This window comes from Sorex fumeus, unplaced genomic scaffold (assembly GCF_029834395.1).
Source record: "Sorex fumeus unplaced genomic scaffold, SorFum_2.1 ptg000063l, whole genome shotgun sequence".
Classification (NCBI taxonomy): Eukaryota; Metazoa; Chordata; class Mammalia; order Eulipotyphla; family Soricidae; genus Sorex; species Sorex fumeus.
In genome coordinates, this window is record NW_026606120.1 from 44,407,860 (window position 1) to 44,413,970 (window position 6,111).

The following is a 6,111-nucleotide window of genomic DNA, read 5'->3' on the forward strand; positions in this document are numbered from 1 at the left end:
CATTAACACACTATCAAGTTGTGTGGAGGCAGTAGAAAAGAAAAATTGAGAAACTCACTCTATATTCTGGAATTCTGATACCAATTCTGATATATGTTGACTTTTCATATCTCCAAGCAATTCTCTATCACTACCTCCATGTCCCTTGATTCAACTCAATTCTGGCACTATCTACTTGGAAATACCATCAACTTCCATAGGTTAAGACCTAGTCCTACAAAACTTCTCCCCTCGTTTCAGAAACCAATCAGAAATCCAGGATGTGACCTGTGTTTCTGACTGAGCAACTGTAGATTAGTTTCCAAAGATCAACCTTTGATTAATTTTTATTTGATTAATTTGATGAAATTCTCACAGATTTTTTAAAAAAATTTTAATAATTAAGCTGCCAAATTTTTTAAGATAGAATAAATAACTGAGTTGCACTCAGTTAAAAAATAAGTATAGGGCAAATTTATTTGGTTTCTATGCCTCTTTGGGCATAGAAATCATCACATGTTTACCAACCTGGAAATTCACTGAGTTAACCCATTTAAGGTCTGGGAGTATTGGGGGTGGGGAGAGAGAATTTTGTTGATTCTCAGACAAAAGGGTCAGTGGTTCAATGCAAAGACCTGAGAATGCTACGGTGCTTGGGTCTTATACTGCCAAGGATTACCCATGTCACCCTTGCAGTGTTTGGCGGGGGGTGGGAGGGTGGGAGGGGTTCAGAACTGATATAAATGAAATTCAAACTGTAGAATTAGGAAATGTCAGTAAAACAAAGAATCACACAAAATTGGTAGACCTTTAGCTAAGCTGAAAGAGTGACAAGAGCGTAAGGTAAATAAAATCAGGTGCACAAGTACATCTGGTACCAACTCAGATGGTTCCTGCTACTGTAGGACCCAAGCAGCACCACATCCTTGGACTCTCACAGTGAACTTCTAGCCTCATTGGCCAAGTATCACCAGAAGTGGCCCCCAGGCCTCTTCTGCATCACTTTGGAGTCCCCCTAAAATATTAATAAAGCTGGAAATGAAAGAAGAGACATTGCAACTCATACCACCTAAATATAGAAACCAGAAGAGATTAAACAAATAATTATTCATTAAAAATTGAACAAACTATGAGGGTACGGTGCCACCAGCAGGTCAACCTGTACCTGCAGGACGAGTGCATCAACAGCCTGATGGTGCCTTCAGACTTCCTGAAACCCCAAAATTGCTGCTGTGCCTTTGGCTGGACCCCAACACTTTGGGGTCAAGTTTACCAAAAAATCAAATGGCCAAGAGTTAGATATGTGAGAGCCATACTCACAAACCACCTCCAGCTCAGGTATACAAGCTCATTTATTGGCCTTATTTCAGAGACCCATAAATCTCGAAAGAGATCAAAAACCACAGTCAGCGCCAGTGGCATGGCACACTGCACGTAAGCGGGAGTGTCCTGCAGCACATATGCATCAGTGTTAGCTCCATTTGAAAAATATTATAATACATATTTATATGTGGGCTGGAGTGATAGCACAGCAGGTAGGGCGTTTGCCTTGCACGCGTGTTTGGCGGGGGTGGGGGGTGGGAGGGATCCAGAACTGATATAAATGATTCGATTCCTCCAGGTTCGATTCCTCCATCCCTCTCGGAGAGCCCGGAACACTACCAAGAATATCCTGCCCACATGGCAGAGCCTGGCAAGCTTCCTGTGTCATATTTGATATGCCAAAAACAGTAACAAAAGTCTCACAATGGGGACGTTACTGGTGCCTGCTCGAGCAAATCGATGAACAACAGGAGGACAGCGCTACGGTGCTATATTTTTATATATAATAGAACATCAAGTAGGTTGTTTTGTTGTTGTTTTTATTTTACTATTTTTCTTTTGTAATACCAGGATTTACCAAGTTTTTCATAATACAATTGTTCGTGACATTCAACGTTCTTGAATGTTGGAACATTCCAACACGTCTTATCACCAATGTGACCAATTTCCCATCCACCATCCAAGTCTGCCCCCTTAGCAGGCAGAAACAAGTTACTTCATATTGCTTGTTGCAACACACAGGCAAATGGAATTTTCAAACCTTAGATCAATAAAAGTCAATTTGTTATCATTGTTATATTTCACAATGTTACTAAAGTCATCTGAGGTTTTACTGGACTGCTTGGTGTTAGTTGAACCTTCTGTGTTATTGTTTTGCTCACTAAACTTGGTGGTCTTCTAAGCAACTTTCCTAACAGATTTCCTGTGGTCCTTCTTGTCTGAAGTACAACGAAATTTGGAGTGACTGCACACTCCAGGAGCTATGGAGCTGGAATAATTTGGTGATTTGGCGACTTGATGAGGTCCAGTTGTAGAGTTATTTCTGTGTCAGGGTTGTCAGGTGTGGCTGGGGGCTGCTGTGGTTTCAGGCAGAAAAGAAATCTGCCTGCTCCCATTCCAAGGCCCTGGAGTGTTTAGCCCAGACAGGTCTTCCTGGAAAGACTCAGCAGCAACATGTTCTTTTCAAGATTAGTTGTCTGTTGTTTTAAATTCCAAATTGCCTGAAGAGCAATCCCAAGGAGACACGTTACAGAATCTCAGTAATGTGGGAAATAGTTGGAAGAACTTGAGACAAGTATTCCCCTGCCTTCCTTACCAAGTATCTCTGAAGGTGCCTTGTGGAACTTGGCTCAGGAATCTGGGTCTATTTATTTATTACATGGCATGTGGAAATACAGCCTTTACAATTATCACCTGAATCTATACCTCTACCCCATCCTTTCTCACAGATCTCAATCTGCCTTTGGGACATTGGATCCATGTAAAATCTAGGTCTTAGAAAAATTATTAATAAAAAATGGGGCTGGAGAGACAGCAAAGTGGGTAGGAAGTTTGCCTTACACGCGGCTGACCTGGGTTCGATTCCCAGCATCCCATATGGTCCCCTGAGCACCGCCATGAATAATTCCTGAGTGCATGAGCCAGGAGTAATCCCTGTGCATTGCCAGTATGACCCGAAAATAAAAAAAAAATCCCAAGGCTTCTCCTGGACAAATCCCCAGTGAGGTTTAGGGCAGGGACTTTTAAATTACTAGTCATCATTTGGATAGAATAAAGCAGCAAGAGAAGCAAGTTAGTGTTTCAGTCCTACCAAAAACATGTTAGCTCAATCTCCACAGATCAGCAGTCTTCTCCTTCTCCAACTTTTGTATTATTTTTCACCGCAAAGTATTTTCCTTCTGGACATGAGCTTTGAGCTCATTCATCTTTGATGTAAGAAGCAATAAGCATACATTACATAAATATAACAGCGGGTAAGGCTTTTTCCTTGCATGAGGCCGACACGGCCGACCCGAGTTCAATTCCTCCAACCCTCTCGGAGAGTCCGGCAAGCTACCAAGAGTATCTCGCCTGCATGGCAAAGCCTGGCAAGCTACCTGTGATGTACTCGATATGCCAAACACAGTAACAAAGTCTCACTATGAAAACGTTACTGGGCCCACTTGAGCAAGTCGATGAACAATGGAAGGACAGTGCTACAATGCTTATTCATATATATGGGAAAATAATATTAGGAAAAGAAACAGTTACGGGGGTGCAGTGCATTCAGCAGGTCAACCTGTACCCACAGGGCAAGTGCATCAACAGCCTGTTGGAACCTCCAGGCCTCCTGATACCCCCAAATTGTCCCTGTGTCTCTGGCTGAACCCCAACAACTTGGGACCAACTTTCCTAAGAAATTAAATGGCCAGATGTTAGGTATGTGGGAGTCATACCCACAAACTACCTCCAGCTATGCTGTACAAGCTCATTTAACAGCCTTGCTTCAGAGATCCGTAAAATAAATCTTAAAAGAGTTCAAAAGCCACAGTTAACCTTGTACCCACACAAGACTTGAAAAACCACTGTAAATCAGAGAAAAATGGGTTAGCCTGGTGCCTGCCAAGCAGAGCCCCTGGCAGCTGCTTGCTCTTAGAATCCAAAACTGCCACCATGCCCCAGCCAGACTCCATTGTCACAGGACAGACCTCACTGAGAAATTAATCTGTTGAAAATTCAGATTTTGTGAAGAAATATCCAGGTTTTCTTAGAGTTGGCATGGGCTACCTCCCCTCTCTTCCACATACTCCTGGAAGCACTAGCAATCATCCCCACAAACCAACTCCAGCGCCACATGTAAGCTCTTCTACTGGCCTTGCTTCTGAAACCCATCAATAAATCTCAAAAGAGACCAAAAGCCCCTCTTAATTTCAAACCTGTGCAAAGCTAAACAGACCAGGGTAAATTGGAGGGGGGCAGGTCAGCCTGGTGGCTACTCAAGCAGACCCAGCTGCCATTTGCTTCCACAATCCAAAATTACCACCATGCCCCCAGCCAGACGCTACCATCTCAGTTAGAACCGCACTAAGATCTAATCTGCTATGCTCCTGTTCGTCCCCAATGCTGTGCCTGGTCTTCTTCCTCCCCAAGGTCAGTCAGTATTTGAACCCAGGACATGGCTTTCTCCTTGTATGCGCCCCAGGCATCCTCTAGGACCCTGGGATGCTCACCATCCCTGAGCCTCTTCCTGTTCATCTCCAGTGCTGTGCCTTGTCTTCTTCCTCCCCCAGGTAGTATCCCCACACACACACCAGATACCTGTAGGGGGCATGGCCTCTTCAGAAGTGGGTGTGGCCTCTGGAGAAGTGGGTGTGGCCTAATTTTGGGCTGGCCAACGCTCACACGGCCACAGGTAATTTACTCATACCCAGCAATCTCATGTAACATCTCAGTCTTCATACCTCCACACAAACATGAAGAAACAACGCAAATCCCCACCATGAGGGGAGGCCAATGAAAAGAGTCCAGAAGCCTCAGTAGGTACTACTCACCTAAGGGACCTCTCTGAGAAAGAATTCAGATATGAAGTAATGAATACGTTCAATGCACTCAATGAAACAGTGAGACAGATATTCAGGAAATTAAAGGAGGACATGAGAGAAACAATCGAGAAAATACAGGAAGAAATGAGAACAGAAATTGAAAAGCTATGCACAGAAATGTCATGAATAAAAGATTCGGTAGATGAAATAAAAAACTCAGTCTGTGCCCTCAACAGTAGAATGGCCACAGCTGAAGACAGAATCAGTGAGCTGAAAGATCAGCTGCACGAAGACTACAGACAAACAACAACAAACAAGAGACCTCAAAATAGCTCTAGAGCAAATCAGAGTCCTAGGAGATGATTCCAAGAGGAACAACATTAGAATCATTGGAGTACCATAAAGTCAGGGAAACAATCCCAATGAAAAAGCCATGGTTAAACAAATCATTGCTGAAAAGTTCCCAGAACTGGGCAATTCTGCAATTCAGATTCAAGGAGCCAGAATGGTGCCAGGAAAAGAGACCCTAACAAAAACACTGCAAGACATATCATAGTTAGAATGATGGATGCCATGGATAGAGACACAATACTTCAAGCAGCAAGGTCAAAGAAGGAAATCACATACAAAGGAGCACCAGGAGTCGCTCTCTGGCATGGCCATAGCTCCAGAAGCACAAAGACTTAATGTAGAGCCCGGCAGCTTGCGGCAGAAAAGTGAATGAATTATGCGTTAATCCACGATACCATGCCTGCCCAGGAGGAAGGGGGTGTCACTCCCTTCCACCTTTTTCCCCCTGGGCAGCAAGATGGTGGCCTCCTCGGAGCTTTTTGGAAAGCCAGGTATGAGCCGGCGGTGACGGGGCAACTGAAACCTCATAGGAAGGGGGACATTCCTGGCTCGTCCTTCACACCCTACCAAGATCATTAGTTGCCCACCATGAGCGGCTCTCTGGCACGGCCACATCTCCAGAGCCATAGAAACCAATCTCGTAATTATCTGGCTCTTGGCAGAAATACCTCCAGGCTTAATAAGTAAAGTATCAGAAATCCAAAATTGCACAGCCGCAATAGCAGCCACGCGACATCATATGGTTCTCATAACTAACTGTAGAAAACAAATTATTTCACAATGCCTTTTCAGCAGTTCTGATTGTTGGGTGTAAACTCTAAACAATAATGGTGCATCTTTTGTCGAAATAATGAACGTAATCAAAGTAGATAGAGTGTTAGATAGAATTCATCTGCCTCACAGGTATTGTGAGGGGTGGTGGGAGGGTATATTTGGA